This window comes from Cynocephalus volans, chromosome 13, assembly GCF_027409185.1.
Source record: "Cynocephalus volans isolate mCynVol1 chromosome 13, mCynVol1.pri, whole genome shotgun sequence".
NCBI lineage: Eukaryota > Metazoa > Chordata > Mammalia > Dermoptera > Cynocephalidae > Cynocephalus > Cynocephalus volans.
Window position 1 is genome coordinate 110,873,722 of NC_084472.1, and position 20,625 is coordinate 110,894,346.

Genomic DNA, 20,625 nt, shown 5'->3' on the forward strand with positions numbered 1-20,625 from the left:
TAAGACATGTAAACTGAAATTAAAAAGGTGTCTTGCATTGGTACTGATTATCCAATAGTGCTGAAACCACAAAGTTTACTATATTCTACATTATCAGATAGAAAACAAACATGTACTTTACTATACCAAAAAATTATTACTTCTCAAAGAAACCATAAAAAAGTTAAATAAATTGTAAATGACTAATTTTGAAAAAAATTATAATGTGAATGCATTATATGTATAATGTACAGAATATGCAGAGAAGTCTCACACATTGATAAGTTAAATGCAAATCACATGGACACACTAGAAACAAACAGTATTTATTGATATTGGAATGGTTACATAAATGATTGTATGTTGTACAAGAGTTAGTAAATGTGGGCTAAATATCCATGCACTAAAATAAGATTATCTCCAAGACATATATTTGGATAAGAAAGCAAGTTCCAGAATGCAAAATGTTTTATGATTTCAATTCTGGTAAGTCACACATATATAAATATTCCATGTATTCTTTTTGCCCAATTTTTTATTAAGGTATAAGTTAATTCAACACAATCATTTTAGTGACTATTTTGGAGTGTTATGACAAACATGCTCAATCTTATATCTAGCATCGTAATCAAGGGAAAGACGATTCTATCACAACCACTCAGAAAATCCCCATATCTCTTTGCAGTCAGTTCATATCGCCCTCAGAGCTGCTGTTAATCACTGATCTGTTTTCTGCATCCATAATTTTGCTTTTGCAAAAATTCACGTAAATTAAATCATACAATATGTGTAAACATTTGGATTAGGCATTGTGGCATAATGCATTTGAGATTCATGCGTGTTGTCATGTTCATCAGCAGTTCCTTGCTTTTTCTTGCTGAACGGGATTGCAGGTGTTGTAGGGATAGGGCAGAGGCTGTTGACCCATTCCCTAGTCGGTGGCATTTGGGTTGTTTTCAGATTTAGTGATGAAAGAACAGCTCTCATAAATAATATTCTTAATCAGATTGTGTATGAACATAGGTTTTCATTTCACTTAGCTAGAGACCTAGGAGTGGGATAAGAAATTGAAAACAGTTTTTCAAAGTGGCTGTAGTATTTTCAATTTCCAGCAGCCACTTTTGAGACTTTCAGTTGCTTTGCAAACTAAATGTAAACTTTAAAACTATACAATCTATTGTTCCATTTTATCCTCACCATTGGTTTATTATTTTTATCCTTAAAAAATAATTTTACTGGTTGCCCAGAGTTTACAAATCTTTAATTAATCAGAGACTAATTTTTTTATAGCAAACCACTTCATGTGTAGCAAATGGACCCACTAATAGGACATTCCCTTATACTATAAGTGTTTTATGTTTTTCAGAAAACATGGTTTTTTGGTAGTTAGCTACCTGGACAAAACTCCATTTGTTTATAGGTCATAATTTATATAGAGATTGGAAAGGCTAATCAGTAGATTCTGAAATTTTACTTGATTTTCCTTTACTCCCCACATTCATGATCTAATTTTAATGACATGAAACCTAAATTGCTCAAAGTAAATTTTATTCAATTATAGTATTTTCTCACTGAAGACAACTACTAGGATAAAAGTATTCATAGGCTACCTTATCAAAATTCATCTTTATATTTTTATTTTCAAATAGCTTTTGAGAGTAATTTAAATGACTCATGCATATATTCTTGATTTTTTGGCAAGCAATTTTTCATAATAACCTGATATTCTTTTTCTTGTATTTTAGAAGAACTAAATGAAATTCTAATAGATCAGAATTACCCAATGAAATACTTCCAAATGTAATCATTTGCTAATTGATTAAAGGTAGTGTTACACCTGTGGCACAGGAATCTCAGGTCCTTCTGCCCCTTCCTGTGCAGGTCGTGAGTCAGGTAATCGAAAGGAGATACTGGCAGCTTTATGAAAGGTAGACATACCGTATTCTTCAGATATGAGCTTCAGAGACATGCTTTATTCTCAGACACAAGCTCAGGCTTTACTCCACTGAGCCTCCATGCTCTGCCCCCTTCCATGCTCTGCTGACGAGCAGTTCAGAGCAGTTACCTTTATACTCTTGGTACACAATAGCGGCCACGAGCCAAGCATTACATAATTACAACAATCATGCTGAATCAGTAAACGGGCATGAATGCGCAGTTACACTACTTTTATAATTTGTTTCTAGTGAATGTGCTGAATCTTGCCCATTTGTAACAGATCTGACACAAGGGATCCTGACTAAACTTTTTCTGCTTTCCTTATAACGCCAAATTTCATTTATCCAGTGGTAATATAAGGAGTATTGTTTGTACCAAATAACATGGCATGTGGTCCATGTTGTTTTCCTAATTATTTGAAACAAGTCTTTAGTAACAAGTTTCAGATTAGGTGGCTTAACCTAAATTCAACCAGAACTGCAAAGCTATGATCTCTGAAATCAAAGGTCAGTGCTATTTTCTGTATACTATTTTCTTAGGATGCTATTTTTTTTTTTTAATTTTTGTTTTTAAATGTTTCTTTGTATTTGATAATTATTATGTTACAATAACTTTTGATCAGGATTTAATATGTCAATTAAAAATAAAATTAAACTATAGTTTTTGTAAGATTCATTAAGGAGAGTCTAGGATACACTCTTAAAAAAAAAAAAAAAAGAAATGTTTGAATTCCTCAAACAACTGCAGATGGAACTGCCATACGACTCAGCAATTCCATTGCTGGGTATATGCCCAAGGGAACAGGAATCATCATGTTGACGGGATACCATGTTTATCACTGATCTATTTACAATAGCCAAGAGTAGGAACCCACCTAAATGTCCATTGACAGACGATTGGATAAGGAAAATGTAGCATATATACACCATGGAATACTACTCTGCTATAAAGAGAATGAAATTCTGCCATTCACAGCAACATGGATGAACTCAGAGAAAATTATGGTAAGTGAAATAAGCCAGGCACAGAAAGAGAAATACAGCATGTTGTCACTCATAGGTAGGACCTAAAAAAATAAACAATTTTTTTTAAAAAGGAAGAAAGATACAACAATCACAGCACTGCCGAACTTTCAAAAGGAGAGAACAGAACTGAGGTCACCAGAGGTGGAAAAGGGGAGAGAGATGGAGGTGCGGAAGGAATCGATAAAGACCACAGAGAATGATTACGGTGCATAGTGTTGAATATACTAGTTATCCTGACGTGAGCATCGCATATTGCACACAGGTACTGATATTCAACTCTGTACCTCACAGATATGTATAATCAACTTTGTTACAATAAAGAAAGAAAGAAGAAGAAAAAGAAAAAAAACTGCTTGACATTTAACAACTTTTTAATCCTAATTTAAACAAAGATGTTTGATAAAGAATTGACCATTCGTATGTGGTGTATTAGTTTTTTTTTTTTTTTTTTTTTTTTTCTGTTGCTTATAATAGAATACCTGAAACCGGGTAACTTATAAATAAATAAGATTTATTTCCTACAGTTTGGGAGGCGGGGGGTCCGTGGTCCAGGGGTGCATATGACCAGGTCCTTCTTCCTGGCAGTGACCCTCCATAGCAACACAGGATAGGACATCACAAGAGAAAACAGCAGGGGCAAGAGCGAGCTAACCTCCCACTTGCCTCCTTATAAAGCCGTCAGAACCAGGCCCGTGAGTCCGTGAATGGATAACAGGTCTTGCAATCCGATCACTTCTTAAAGGCCCTACCTTTCAAATGCTATAGTTGGATTTCCCATCCTCTTCACACTGTTATGATGGGATCAAGAGTCCAATGCATGAACTTGGGGATACATTTGCCCATAGGATTCCACCCCTGGCCCTCAAAGTTCATGTCCTTCTCACATGTAAATACATTTATTTTATCCCCAAAGCTTTAACTTGTTTCATTTCAAAAGTCTTAAGTCTCAGCTGTGAAATCTAAGTTATTTCCTCTCAAGATACAATTGTAGGACAAGCATAGGGTACACATTTCCATTAAAAAAAGGAGAAATAGTCCAAAAAACAAAAAAACGGGGTAGCCAGTTCTTAACATGTCAGAAACCCAGGGAAAGCATTAAATCTTAAAGTTGGAGAATAACCTCGTTTAACTCCATGTCTTGCATCCTCTGCACACTGGTGTGGGGGTTGTGTCCCCAACTCCTCAGGTGACCATGTCCCTACGGCCTTCCTGGTCTCAGTCCGTGCTTCAGCTATCCCAGCCTGGCATTGCATGTTGGTGGCTCTACATGTTTGGAGTCTCAGCAGTGGTCCCTCTCCCATGGCTCCATTAGACACGGCCCTGGTGGGGTTCTTTGCTGCAACCCCAACCCCACATTTTCACTTGGCATTGCTATAGCGAAGGCTGTCTGTGGTGACTCCACCCCTGTGACAGATCTCTTCCCGGGTCCTTGAGCTTTTCAATACATCCTTTGAAATCAGGGTGGAGGCTGCCATGAGTCCAAAGCTCTTGCATTCTGTGAGCCATCAGACTTAACGCCACATGGATACTTCCAAAGGTTCTGGCTTGTATCTTCCAAAGCAGCAGGTCCAGCAGCACCTGAAGCCAATTTAGCTATGGCTGGAGCAGACAGAGCAGTCAGGGTGCAGAGAGCAGCATCCCAAGGTGGCCTTGGGCAGTGAGCCTGTGGAAGACAGCTTGGTCCTGTTCCCTGAAACCATTCTGCCTCTCTAAGCCTCTGGGACTGTGATGGAAGGGCAACCTCGAAGATCTCTGAAATGCTCTCAGGGTCTTTCTTCCATTCTCCTGATGATTCCTTCTTTCTGTATTGATCTCATTAGGTCACTGGACTACACCTTGATCTTCTCTACTGAACATACCTTTTTATTCTTTATGTGGTCAGGCTCAGAGTTTTCCAATTTTTTACCCTCTGCAACCCTTTTAATTATAAATTTTGGCTTTACATCATATCTTCACTGCCGTAACAGTGTAGGTTGTTACAAATATCCACACAGCTGCCTGAGTGCTTTGCTGCTTAGAAATTTTTCTTGCTGAGTACCCCGGTTCATCACTTTTAAGTTCCACATTTCATAAAGCTCTTGGTCATGAATACAGTGCAGCAAAGTTCTTTGCAACTACGTAACAAAGGTGACTTCTGCTCCAGTTTCCAATAAGCTCTTCCACATTTCTACCTGAGACCTCCTCAGATGGCCTTTGCTGTCCATATGTCTATCAGCGTTCTGGTCACAACATTTAATCAATCGCTAAGAAGATGTAAACTTTCCCTGGTCTTCTTGCCTTCTAAGCCCTAACCGAAATCGAGGCTCTCTCGAGCTTTCTCCTCAAAATTCCTCCAGTTTCCTTCTGTTACCCAGTTCGAAGGCTGCTTCCACACTTTCAGGAATTCTTTATAAGCAACACTATACTTCTCGGTACCAATTTTCTCTATTAGTCTGTTTCTATTGCCTACAACAGGATACCTGAAACTGGGTAATTTATAAAGAAATTAAATTTATTTCTTACAGTTTCAAAGGCTGGGAAGTCTAAAGTTCAGGGAACACATCTGGTGAGGACCTTCTCCTGAGTGGTGACTATCCGTAATGACACAGCGTATCCCATTACGAGAGCAAACAGCATGAGCAAGGGAAAGCTGATGGTCAGAACCACGCCCATGACCCACGGATGGATCAGCCTGTTGACGAGGGCACAGTCCTCACAGTCTAATCCCCTCCTAAAGGCTCTACCTTTCAAATACCGTAATCAAATTTCCCTTCATCTTAACACTGTTACAATAGGGATCAAGTCTCCGACACATGAATTTTGGGAGCATATTTAACCCATAGCAATATGTATTTCCTCCTCTAACATATGCTCTAGAATCTTTACTAAACTGACCTAAAGAGGTCAAAAATTTCATCTCCTGAAGTTCATTCACTTGCTCATTCAGCCCTTCACTAATTCCTCTGCTATTTATGTATTCGGTTCCTTGTCTGCAGGTATTCTTCTTGTTCTTATGAAACTGACAGCCAAGAATTTAATTTGCTTTATTAATTTTTAGAGGAAAAATGTACTTTGCTTAGTTTAAGAGTTAACCTGTAGCCACTATGGCAGCAGGCACATGAAGCTGGATAAACAAGTCTGTGAATTTGCAGCAGGATAAAGATTATCTCAAAGAAGGCTCTGTTCATTTTCAAGAAAAATGTAGTCATTTGACACAAAGTAATTGTAATTTAAGCAATCGTCAAAATAATTTAGTCCCCAGATGCTTGCCTCTGCTTTTGCTTTGATGACAACGGTACTGATGCACAGATATGAGTTTTTCCTTCTGCAGATGTTGAGGTTGGATGACCTGACCACAGTCACGCAGATGATCTGGTAGCCACACAAAGTGATGCCAAGGACCAAGATAGATCAAGATTAGGAAATATTGCCTAGGGAAGGCAGCACCAAGTTTGTCCCACCAAGAGAGCTTAAGGTTTGTGAGTGTGTATGGGAAGAGAGCCACAAGGAAGCCATAGCTTTGCCATCAAAGTGGGGATGGGCCATGGTGTGTGATATCATTTAGTCTCATTCACTGTGTAGGTCTATAAATGAGCATAATCTAAATTTTTATCATTCTTTATAAAAATTTAAGGCAGCTTTGAAAATGCAGAAAATATAGATTACCTAAAACAAGGGGCATGATTACCTGTCTAATACTGTAGTTTATTGCTTTATTTGTCAATAGAGAACTAGAGAAGGCCAAAGTTATGAGCTTCCCTCTAGAATTACTAGGTAGTAGTTCTGAGTTACTATACCAACCCCGAGTGGAGAACACTTGAACCTGAGATGTTCAAGCAATTAGATTTCTCCGAAGAGAGGACTTTTTTGATGTCCAAATAGTAGGAGTATATTTTGTTTCAGAACAGGATGTTTCCTTTTTGAACATCTCACCATGCAAGGCCTCTGTTCTGATTCATCTTGGTGTGTTATATTTTGTAGCACTCATGTTGAGAGCACGGTGGCAGCTTTCTCTGCATATGTCCTGCAGTGGAAGGTGTAGAGGTTATCCCAGAGGCCAGAGAACAGTACTAATACTCACCTCCAGGTAGCCTGATGGAATTAGAGCTCCAGAAATGCAGAGCAGAGCCTAGAGCCAGCTACAGAGACTCTAAAGTATAACGTTAGCTTGGTTAAATTTTGGGTGGAGAATATGGCATAAGAAAAAGAGTTATGTTTGTGTAACAATGATTATCTTTGGTGTCAAAATATTTACTTAACAAAATGATCTTCGGGGACATGTAATCACTGTGAAATTACAGAGTGCAGCTATTCAATCAAACTGTATATGATCATAAGAGGAAAAAGAAGAGTAAAGTCAGTTTAGTTTATGTCTGTGAGCCACGCTTGTAGGAAAAGACTGGATTCTACTAATAGCTTATCTCCTACTAACTCCAAGTTAGTGGTCAAATCACTAACCTCAAAAGTGCCCCAGTTTCTTCAGCTGCAAAATCAACATAATAATGTATATACCTAGCTCAAAAGACCTTTGCAGTCATTTTTTTATTTAAAAGGACAAGTTGCTCTAAAAAGGAATAGAAGTGTTCAGGTTTTGCTCCTGGCCTACAAATTAAGGCATATTCTTTTCTATGATACTGCAACATGATTTTTATATTACACTACTTTATAATTGGCTTTTTATAAACTGACTGTATGTTGCATACATGGTGACTGACATAAAATGTGCCTTCTCAAAGTATTTTAGCAGTGATTTGTCGTTCTTGTAGAGATCTTTCACCTCCCTGGTTAAATTTATTCCTAGGTTTTTTGTTTTTGTTTTTTTGTTTGTTTGTTTGTTTGTTTTTTGGTGACTATTGTAAATGGGCTCGCTTTCTTGATTTCTTTTTCTGCTAGTTCATTGTTGAAATATTAAAATGCTACTGATTTTTGTGTGTTGATCATGTATCCTGCAACTTTACTGAAATCATTTATCAACTTGAAGTTTTTTTGTAGAGTCTTTAGGTATCTCTCTCTATAGGATCACATTATCTGCAAACATGGACAATTTGACTTTATCTTTTCCCATCAGGATGTCCTTTATTTCTTCCTCTTGCCTGATTGCTCTGGCTCATACTTCCAATACTATGTTAAATGGGAGTGAAAAAACAATCCTAACATTCACATGGAACAAAAAAAGAACGCTGAATAGACAAAGCAATCCTGAGGGGGGGAAAAAAAAAAGCTGGAGGCACAACACTACCTGGCTTCAAATTATAACTCAAAGATATGGTAATTATACCTCAAAGATATAGGTAATTGAACTTCAAAGATATATGGTACTGGCATAAAAACAGACACTCAGACCAATGGAACAGAAAACAGAACGCAGAAATCAACCCACATACTTACAGCCAACTGATCTTTGACAAAGGCACCGAGAACATGCATTGTGGGAAAGATGACACCTTCAATAAACGCTGCTGGGAAAACTGGCCATCCATATGTAGAGAATGAAACTAGACCTGTACCTCTTGCTATATACCAAAATCAACTCAAAATGGAGTAGAGTCTTAAAAATAAGACCTGAAACTATAAAACTGTTGAAAGAAAACGTAGGAGAAACACTTTAGTATGTAGGAATGGGCAAAGAGTTTATAAATATGATCCTAAAAGCAACGGCAAAAAAAGGGAAAATAAAACAATGAGATTATATCAAACTAAAAATTTCTGCACAACAAAAGAAACAACAGAGTGAAAAGACAACCTACAGAATGGGAGAAAATATTTGCAAGCTATGCATCCAACAAAGGATTAATATCCAGAATATACAAGGAACTCAAACAACTTAACAGCAAACAAGTATCGTGTATTCTGGGACGGAATTGGACTCTTGCTGTCATTCAAATGTTCACAGGTGTCTGACACTCTGCTCTCCTTTATTGCACGTAAGGTTAAAAGGATCCTATTTTCTTCTCTGTCTACTGTGAAATAGGTCAGTTTCCACAAAGCTTGTCTGAAATTGACAGATTTGATCCAATTTTTCTTTCTTATAAATTTTCAGCTTACTAACATATAATAGTGATTAACAAGTTTTTAACCATTATTCAGACATTTTAGTATGTGTTTTTCTAAACTTAAGTGTACCGAATAATACCAATTATATATTGGTAAGTTGCATCTTGATGATAAATGGCCGAGAAAAGAAAAACAAACATGTGAGAAGCATAAATAGTGAAGGAGTCTAGCTTCGTGCTTCGGTGAATCTCTGCTTCAAATGGTAACAGTAGGATTCTCATTCTGGTCATATCTTAGATATTCCCGCCTTTTTGTTGACGATTCTCAAATGAGCTTTCTCTGTGTGTGATAATGACAGATCCTCATAGCTCCTTGCTTTTCTAGTCTGTATTGCACGGTATTGCAGAAGAGTAGAGAGATCCTGTCCTTCCCAACACCAATCTCAATTCTTGGACGTGGAGGAAAACCTGACTGGCCTTGGCAAGTGCAACTTCCCACCACTGTACCAAGCACTGTCTAAGCAGAAGTGCTCTGACAGCCATTCTGAGTCAGAAGCAGATTCATGTGTTTTATAAGCCCTTCATGGTGGAGATGGAGCAGGGCTTGAAAAAAGATCACTTGAGAGGCAAAATGAAAATGATGCCCGTTAAGCATTTTGTTTTCATTAAGTGTAAATATTTTCTATTTATCTTGAAGAAAATATTCAGGATGACCTAGTGTTTTATCTATGGGAGTTTTCACTAGAGTTTTTTTTTTTTTTCTTTTGAATTGGAGTGAAATTCACATATTATAAAATCCCCTGTTTTGAAGTGAACAACTCAGTGGCATTTAGTACATTCTCAGTGCTGTGGAATCACCGCCTCTCCCTAGTTCCAAACACATCCATCACCCCCAAAAGGAGCCCCTTACGCATTAGGCAGATGTTCTCTCTCCCTTCCCCTCAGGCACTGGCTGTAAGAACCTTCGATCTGCATCCTGTCTCTGTCGATTCACCTGTGTTGGACATTTCATGTGAGTAGAATCATACAGTACGTGACCTTCTGTGTCTGGTTTTCTTTCTTTATCTTTGTGCTTTTGAGGCTCGTCCACCTTGTGGCACAGATCAGTACTCCACTCCTTCCTACAGCTAAAAACATTCCTTGTATGTATGTTTAATGTTTATTTATCCATTCCTTTATAGGTGGATATTTGAGTTCTTTCTCATTTATTGTACTAAACTTTGTACTAAATCCATAATTTAACTTTAAGTAGTTTAAAATACAATAATGATAGAAATGATAGACACAAATACAATGTTCTTATTTAATTTTTTAATGTTTGTGGTTAATGTATTTTTCTTTGCCTCACAGATAAGCCAAAGAGGACATGAATGTAGAAAAAGGAAAGATCTCGATGTCTTTGCAATATTTGCAATATTCTTATTGCAATGGCACATCTGAGTTTTGTGTGTCTGATGCCAAAGCTGCTAATTTCAAACTGTGCGATAGTAACACTGGATATTGCTATTGGAGAATTTGCTAAGATAAGGTGTAGAATTATTTGGAAAATGTGATAAGTGTGTCTTTTTTCTGGGGTTCATTTTTAAGTTGTAGTTTTTCTAAAGTCAGTAATTCATCCTGTAGCTATATTAAAAAGTTTTTCTTTAAATCCAAATTTTAAAAAGAAATTGCAAATAAAAGCAATTTTGAACTACATGGAGAGGTAAAATGGACCTAACTACAGGACAACAACTACAGGACAAAAAAAAATAAGACATTAGTCAAACATCGGGTGATTGGCAGAGAGAGAGAAGAATAACAGAATAGTTGATAAAAGAGCAAATGACAGATTTCTCAGTCATTTCTGCACTAAGATACCAATTTTCCTATTCTCAAGTGGGTAGTTTTTAGTAAGAGTTTCTCCTACATGTATAGCCAGGAGATGACACCAAAAACATATAGTAGATAACACTGGCTGGGCCCTACTGTTGTCTATATGTTTCTATATTAATTTACCACTCTTGTAATTTTTAAAAATGAGTAATTGGAACGTTTTTATGTTTTCGGTTTCTCGGGGTACTGCTTATCTGTGTACACAAGAAGTGAATATACATACAGATGATTTTGGAAACTGTGATAAAAGGGCTTGCAATTTTGAGTATGCATTTTAAAAATCATACATTTTCCAAATGCGTGTGTGTGTGTGTGTGTGTGTGTGTGTGTGTGTGTGTGTACTGCAAAGAGTCACGTAATAGAAATGAGAGATGAACTTACTATATACATGTTAATTTGTACTTTGTGCCTCATTAAATGGTATATGTTCACAATAGCTTTGGTGTGATGATCTAGGTAACATTTTTAATTATCCTCACATTCTCAACTGTTACCTACCTCGTATGCAGTGTTCCTGCGTCACAAATGGGTAATTTTTTTCTGCCTCTTGTTGCCAGCAATATCCTTTGTGGAAAAATAGTTTGTCACTGGAAAACTACAGAACTAGTATCAATGACACTTTATGATGTTCAATATGCTTTCCTTGGAGGTCATATATGTATGTCTGTGTTTTTAAGAAAGACAAAAAACGCAAGAAAGGATAAAGCTTATGTTGGTGCTATGTGTGGCTTAAGTGAGGTAAGTACAAATTTTACTTGATACTATATATTCAATGTGCATGTGTCTGTGTTTGTGTGTCCATATACGTGTATGTGAGAAATAGATTAGAGACACCTTAACATTTTTTATTTATGATCACTGTTACAAATTTTGGTTACTTCATGATCTTAAGATTCAAAGTCAGAATTTCTTTTGGTCAGAGAAACCTTTTCCTCACCATGTATCATTTTTTTTATTTTGAATTTTGCTATAGATATTTAAGCTTGTTTTCCCTTGAAAAACTAAGCCTCCTCATTAAGCCAGGATCTGATCTGCAATGATATGTGTAACCCAAGTAGTGGGATTCCTGGATCATATGGTAATTCCACTTACAGAATTTTGAGAAATCTCTGTACTGTTTTCCTAAATGACTGTGCATTTTCACCAGTACTCTGCAAGGGTTTCCTTTTCTACACATCCTCACCAACACTTGCTATCTTTTATTCTTTTGGTAATAGCCCATGCAACAGGTGTGAGGTGGGACAATTCCCCTCAATATCTAGTTTCTCATATTTTAATTAGTAGTATTGATTTTTGCAAATACTTTTATTTTCAATTGGGGGGATCATATGATTTTGCCTCTTTGCCTGTTGATATGACCGATTACATAAATGTTTGAATATTGAACTAATCTTGCAAATCTAGAATAAATTCTCCTTGTCATGACACGATCTATTATTTTATTATTATTATTTTCTTATGCTATTATTTTTAAAAATTTCACCTATTTCTTATCGTTCATTACTAAATTTGATTTGTAATATTTTCTTGAGGAGTTTTGTGTGTATGTTCTTGACAGATATTGGTTTAGATCTTTTTTTCTTTCTTGTTCTGTTTTTATTTCATTTGCTATCAGTTAATACTGGCCTCCCAAAATGAATCAGAAAGTGTTTACTCCTATATTCTGCAAGTGATTGCTTAAAATTGGTATGATTTTTAAAAGATGTTTGGTAACAATAAATTTTTATGGGCCTGGAGAATTGGGGGGGAGAGTTTTTTCTATCTTTTCATTATTTTTAAAAATTGTTTTTTAAATTGACGGATAAAATTGTATGTATTGTATACAATGCAATGTTTTGAAGTACATATACACTAAGGAATGGCTAAATCTGGCTAATTAACAACGCATTACCTCACACAGTTGTCTTTTTATAGTGAGAACAGTTAACATCCTCTCTGAGTCTTTCAAGAACTTGTATTTATTTTCTGCATAGATATATAGCCGTTCTTAGCGTCTGCTGCATCTTAGTCACGGGAGCTGCATGGCTTGTGCTCTCTGAGGAACTCATTCAAATGATCCCTTTTCTACTTGCATCAATTACTGAGAAGGAGTTTTTAAAAATTCCAGTCATAACTATGATTTGATTATTTCTCCATTCTATTCCATCCGCTTACGGTTTATTCTCTTTGGATGTGTGTTAATTGCTGCCTTCATAGTCCAGATTTTTGACTTGCTGCTGCTCTCTCCGTCTCTGCAGCGTCTTATCCAGGGCTCAGCGCGTCGTTAACAGAACGCACAGGCGGCGTTTCAGAGCTTCTGTGCCCCTTTCTCTGCCCCTCACCGTCTAGTGAGAACGTGCACAGATGAGGACACGTGCTTTTCGATTGCACATCACGATGAAATCCCGTTTCATTTTTATTAAATTCATTTTTAATTGACAAATAATTATGAGGTGTAACGTTTCGATGCATGTCTGTGTTATAGAAAGATTTGATGAAGCTGATTAACAGATCACCAATTTATTATTTTTTCGTGGTGAGGACATAAAAAATCTGCTTTGGTAATTCTGAGACATATGATACGTTCTATTAACGGTGGTGCGACCTGTCCCTGAAGGTCACTCCTTCGGTGACACTGAGGTTCTGTGCCCCTTGGTCCTCATCTTCTTTCTGTCCATTCCTCTCTCCCCGACACTGTCTGCCCTTCTGTGCCTGGTCGTTTCCCTCAGCGCAGTGTCCCCCAGTGTCCTCCGTGCTGTCACAGTGACGGTTCCCTTCTTCTCAGAGACGTCCGTTGGGGACACTGAGGTCGCTTCCGTATCGTGGCAATTGTGAACGATGCTGACATAGCGCTGGTGTCAGAAAAGTTCCATTTTCTTGATTTTTCCTTGTTTGCCAAGATAACAAGTCACGAAGTCAGCAGTGGCGTGGTGGTGACAATAGTCAGTAGTAACAGTTAGTGTTTCTATCCCACGTGACAGTGATGACAACCGTCAGAAGATGGTCAGGCGGAGAAGCGGAGCTCCCGGGACCTCGCTCGGACGGCGGATCCCTCCTCTCTGTCCTTGTGTCACCGCCAGGGGCTCGGACCATCTGAGCCTCCGCACGACAGGCCAGTCGCCCAGACGCGTGTGCCGGGGCCGCGCTCCCTGTGCCGTCCGTGGACTGTGTCACCGCTGTCACCGGTCCTGCCCCGAGATGCCCGGGCGGCGCTTGTCCCCCGGTGGCCCGTGACTGAGGGGCTGCCCGCGAGCCTCAGGCCACCAACGGTCCCCAGCTCCGTCCGCGCCTCCTGCCCCGGCCGGACATGCTCCTGCTCCTGGCCCTGCTGTCCGGGCTCGGACCGGGTGAGCCGCGGGGCTCCTGTGGGACGACAGGTCCTGGAGCTCGGGTCCCCTCGCTCGGGGCCCGACCCCTGCTGTGGCCTCCTCAGTGTCCCCCCGTCCCCCACCCCTGCTGTGGCCTCCTCAGTGTCCCCCGTCCCCGACCCCTGCTGTGACCTCCTCAGTGTCCCCCGACCCCTGCTGTGGACGCCTCAGTGTCCCCCATCCCCGACCCCTGCTGTGGTCTCCTCAGTGTCCCCCGTCCCCTGCTGTGGTCTTCTCAGTGTCCCCCGTTCCCTGCTGTGGCCGCCTCAGTGTCCCCCGTCCCGACCCCTGCTGTGACGTCCTCAGTGTCCCCCGTCCCGACCCCTGCTGTGGCCTCCTCAGTGTCCCCCGTCCCCGACCCCTGCTGTGGCCGCCTCAGTGTCCCCCGTCCCCGACCCCTGCTGTGACCTCCTCAGTGTCCCCCGTCCCCGACCCCTGCTGTGACCTCCTCAGTGTCCCCCGTCCCCGACCCCTGCTGTGACCGCCTCAGTGTCCCCCGTCCCCGACCCCTGCTGTGACCTCCTCAGTGTCCCCCGTCCCCGACCCCTGCTGTGACCTCCTCAGTGTCCCCCGTCCCCGACCCCTGCTGTGACCTCCTCAGTGTCCCCCGTCCCCGACCGGGCCAGGCGAGCAGAGGCCTCAGCGGGGGTCCGGGGCTGGCGTCCCAGCGGTGGGGACGTGGGCGGGCGGGCGTCGCTCCGTGTGTTCCTCCCGCGGGGACGTCCACGTACGCGGTTCTGAGAAGCTGCAGGACGGTCACGCAGAACGGCGACGTCTGACTTTCGGTTTATTTGTTTGTACCTCAGCTAAATAGTGTTAATGGATTTTTAATGTGTTTCTTGCTTTTACTTTTTAAATTTCTCTTTCAACCTAAAACGTTCTCAGAGTTAAAACGGATCGGCCTCAACCTTCCAGCCACGTTTCCAATGGGCCGTTCTCAATTTGTCCTTGAAAATCCCGTGAAAGCTGTGACTGTGCAGAGCCGGTTCATGCAGTCAGTTTATTCAGCAGTTTCAGACCGTGTCATAAACTCAGGGACAAGCACCCAGGCTGGGCTGAGACTGGGGATGAAACAGGCAAAAACCTTCCAAACCCAAAACGTTTTTACCGCAGATTCCGAGGGAACAGTCCTGCATGTCACAGTTCCTCGGAAGATGAGGTCGAACGACGGTGAAGTTTCAGAGATGAAGGTAAGTAGCGAAGACTACTTTTCATGTCTGAGTGTTTAGACCATTTTCACCGGCCACTTGGACTCCCCTGCAAAGCAGTGTTTCGACTGCGCCGTTTGGTCTCGGCACGTTCTGACCCGCATATTCCCACATCTCTGCAGTTTAACCCCCTTGTCTTTCTGTCTATCCCTTCACCGCTTCTTACATACTTACGTGTTCACAATTCTCAAGAAACTGTGAACACTTTGCAGCAATCGTGCTAGTAAGAAAAACAAAATCAATGTGAAATATGCACAACAGGGTCCAGCCAACAAATTCGAAAGTTTGCTAGTGGCCACTGTATGATGAATTCGGTCTTGAGCAGAATTTAGGCCTGCAAAATTTGACATAAGCGTCAGACTTAGCAGCAGTAATGGATAGCAAAAGGAAGAAAAAAAGAAAAGGAAAATAAAAATGCCGTAACATTGCACTGTAAATACTAACTGCAAAAATCAGTTGAAAAATGTTTACCTGCTATTTTTAAAAGTGATTAAATTAAGGCATTCATATTTGAATATTTTCTTGATTGGCATCCAGTGTTGGAACCTACCATGATTACATTCTAGCACTGAAAAATTATAATAAAAATAAATTAATTGCATGTGAAATTTCATTTGGTGATCACAATAAAATAATTTCTTTTAGAGAAGTTGTATTTTTATATACTAATTTTGTATAATTCTCACATTAACCTTCTGAATTAAGAAATATATATATATACACACACACATTTTTTAGAAGAAGATTAAAAAATGTTAACGGCATCAAAGCTGCAAGCGTTACATCATAGTCTAACCACTAATTTATAAGTCCAATTTCACTACACTAAACTGTCTTCTGTTGAAAAATTCTTTGCAAAAAATCTATTTTCTTCTATTTGTTTTTTTCTGATTTACTACTGTGTGTACATTGCCATTGAATGATCACTTTGAACTTCGAATTGCTTACTGCTTGTCAAGAAGCACACAGCAAGCATGCAGGACGTGAAATGGTTTTACTACAGATCGACACTATCCGCATGCCCATTACCACAAATTGCCATTATTCCCCACGTCCTCTACCCAACCATTCCCTGACCTCCCTCCTCCTCCAACCCTCTATCCCAAGCAACCCTAGCTCTGTTCTCTCCCTCTACACGCCCAACACACCATTGTGGCCTGTCTTTCATTCTTTCTCTCTTAGCTCCCACTTAGGAGTGAGAACATGTGGTATTTTTCCCTCCGTGCCTGGCTAATTTCACTTAATTTTCTCCAAGCTCATCCATGTTGCTGTGACTGGCAGAATCTCATTCTATTTCATGGCTCAGTAGTATTCCGTCTTATATGCACACCACATTTTCCTTAAGCAGTTATGCATCGATGGGCATTTAGGTTGGTTCCATATCTTGGCTATTGTAAATGGAGCTGTGATGAACATGGTAGTGCAGGCATCCCTTTGACATGATGATTTCCATTCCTTTGGATATATGCCTAGAAGTGGGAATGCTGGGTCCTATAGTGGATCTATCTGTAGTTATTTGAGAAAACTCAACACTGTTTTCCATGGTGGCTGTGCTACTTTACAATCCCACCAACTGCATAGGAGTGTTCCTTTCTCTCCACCCTCGCCAGCATTTGCTATTCTCAGTCTTTTTGACTATAGCCAGTCCAACTGGGGTGAGATGATATCTCAATGTGGTTTTAATTTGCATTTCCCTGATGATGTTGAGTGACGTTGAGTATTTGTTTAAGTACCCATTGGTCATTTGAATGTCTTCCTTGAAAAAATGTTTATTTGTGTTCTCTACTCTTTTTAAAATTGGGTTATTTCTTTTTTTACTATGTAGTTGTTTGACTTCCTTGTATATTCTGGATCTTAATCCCTTGTCAGATGTATAATTTGCAAGTATTTTCTCACACTGTGTAGGTTATTGTTGTTTCACTCTGCTGATTGTTTCCTTTGCTGTGCAGAAGCTCTTTAGTTTAATATAATCCCATTTATTTATTTTTTCTTTTGTTGCTTGTGTTTTGAGGCTCTTATTCATAAAGTCTTTGCCAAATCCTACTTCCTTAAGTGTTTTCCACTAGTAGTATTGTAGTTCCAGGTATCATACTTAAGTCTTTAATCCATTTTGATGTGATTTTGGTATATTATGAGAAGTGCAGGTCTAGTTCCATCCTTCTGCATATGGATGTCCAGTTTCCCAGCACCATTTATTGAACAGGCATCTTTCCCCAATGTATGTTCTCAGTGCCTTTCTCAAAGATCAATCGTCTGTAAATCTGTGGGTTGATTTCCATTCTTAAAGGAAAAAACCCCTTTGGTTTTCCGCCATTCAGGATGATATCAGCAGTGGGCTTATTGTAAATGGCTTTTATTGTGTCAAGATACTTTCCTTCTATACCTAATTTTCTTAGAGTATTTATGATGAAGGGTGTTGAATTTTGTCAAATGCTTTTTCTTCATCTATTGTGATAATCATATGGTTTTATTCTTCATTCTGTTGATGTGCTGTGTCACATTTATTGGCTTGCAAGTGTTGAACCATCCTTGCATCCCTGGGATGAATCCCACTTGATCATGGCATATAACTTTTTTGATATGTTGCTGCATTCTGACTGCTAGTATTTTGTTGAGAATTTTTGTTTCTATGTTTATCAGAGCTATTGGCCTGTAATTTTCTTTTTTTGTTGTATCTTTGTATAGTTTTGGAATCAAGGTGATGCTGGTCTCATATAAATGCTTGAGAGAGTGGCATCTGTTTCAATTTTGGAGAACAGTTTGAAGAGAATTGGTATTAATTCCTCTTTAAAAGTTTGGTAGAAATCAGCAGTGAAGCCACCTGGTTCTGGGCTTCTCTTTGTTGGGAGACTGCTGATTATTGCTTCAATCTTGTTGTATGTTATTGATTTGTTCGAGTTTTCTATTTCTTCTTGGTTCAGTCTTAGAAGTATGTATGTGTTCAGAAATTATTCATTTCCTGCAGGTTTTCAAATTTGTTGGCATATAGTTGTTTGTAACAGTCATTAATGATATTTTGTATGTCTGTGGTATAAATTGTATTGTCTCCTTTTTAATTTCTGATTTTTGTAATTTGGATCTTCTCTCTTCTTTTTTTGTTTTGTTAACCTACCTAGTGGTGTGTCTATTTTGTTTATCTTCTCAGAAAACCAACTTGTTGTTTCATTTATCATTTGTATCATTTTTGAGGGTCTCTATATCATTTAGTTCTGCTCTGATCTTAATTATTTCTTTTCAGCTACTAACTTTGGGATTGTATCGTTCATGTTTTTCTAGTCCTTTGAGCTGCAGCATTAGGTTGTTTACTTGAAATCTTTCTGTTTTTCTGATGTAAGCATTTATTGCTGTAACCTTACCTCTTAGTACGTCTTTTGCAGTATCCCACAGGTTTTGATATGATGTGTCTTCATTTTCACTGTTTTTTAGAATTTTTTTGATTTCCTGTTTAATTTCTTTTGGATACATAGGTCATTCAGGAGCCTGTTGCTTAATTACAATGTAGTTGTTTATAGTCCTAAATTTTTCTTGTTCTGAATTTCTAGTTTTAATCCCTTGTGGTCTGAAAAGGTACTTGATATTATTTTGATCTTTTAAAAGTTATTGAGACTTGTTTTGTGACCTTGCATGTGGTCTATCTTGGAGAATGTTCTATGTGCTGATGAGAAGAATGTATGTTATGCAGTTGTTGGATGAAAAGTTCTGTATGTATCTGCCAGGTCCAATTGGTCTAAAATGTATTCTAAATCCTGTTTCTCTGTTGATTTGTTGCCTGGATGATCTGTCCAATGATGAGAGAGGGGTGTTCATTTCCCACACTATTATTAATATTTCCATCTATTTCTTTATTTAGGTAATACTGTTTGCTTTATATATCTCAGTGCTCCAGTGTTGGGTGCATATATATTTATGATTGTTATATCTTCTTGCTGAATTGATCCTTTTGTCATTATATATTGGCCTTCTTTGTCTCTTTTTACGTTTTTTGGTTTAAAGTCTATTTTATCCAATATAAGAACAGCTACTCCTATTCACTTTTGGTTTCCATTTGCATGGTATATCTTTTCCCCTCACTTCACTATTAGTTGTGCACATCTGTACAGGTGAGGCAAATCTTTTGAAGGCAGCATATAGTTGGATCTAGCTTTTTTATGCAATCCATCTGTCTGTGTCTTTTGAGTGGGAAGTTTAATCCATTTACATTGAGAGTTGTTGTTTTGAGGTATTGTCTTATTCCTGGCATTTTATCACTTTTTGTTTAGATGCTTTAAGTATCTTTTGTTCCTTCACTTTTTATTGTTTGTCTTTGAAGTTTCTTTTCTTTTCTTTTCTTTTTTTTTTTTTTTTGAGGTGGTAAGATTTAGTTTTCTTTTTCTTTCTCATTTGCATTTGTGTTTTTACCAGTGGGTTATGTTCTTTCTTGTGTATTCATAGTACTGATTATTGCTTTTCTGATTCCAGATGCAGGATTCCATTGAGAAGTCCTCGCAGGGCTGGTCATGTGGTGATAAACTCCTACGGTTTTCTATTTGTCTTGGAAATACACAGTTTCTCACTTATTTTTGGAGGATAGCCTTGCTGGGAGGAGTATTCTTCTATGTCATTTTTTTTTCTTTTAGTATTTTGAATCTGTCTTCCCATTTTGTTCTTACCTGTAAAATTTCAGTTTAGAAGTCTGCTGTTTGTCCAATATGGGCTCCCTTATAAGTGACTTGATGCTTTTCTTCTGCTGCTGTTAGGATTCTCTCTTTGTCTTTAAGCTTTGCCATTTTGACTACAATGGGTCTCAGAGAGATCTTTTTGTATTGAATCTGTTTGCGGATCTTTGAGCTTCCTGGATCTGAAGGTCTTTGTCTCTCCCTATACCCAGGAATTTCCCATTATTATTTCATTGAATAGATTTTCAATACCTTTACCTTTCTCTTCTCCTCTGGAACAACCGTGATTGATTTGGATGTTTGTGCACTTAAAGTTGTCTGCTTGCCCTCTTTGATTTTCTTCATTTTTTAAAATAATTCTTGTTTCTTTCTTTTTTTGTCTGCCTGGGTTATTTCATAAAGACCATCTTGAGTTTGGGAATTCTCTCTGCTTGCTCTAATCTGCTGCTTAAGGTCTTGTTGCATTTTTTATTTCATTGAATGAGTCTTTCAGTTCTAGGAGTTCTGCTACATTTTTTTTAAAGGTATTAATCTCTTTGTACATTTCCTACTTCATATCCTGGATATTTTTTTTTCTCATTTCATTGTGTTGTCTGAGTCCTCTCTTATCTCATTGAGTTTCCTTAAGA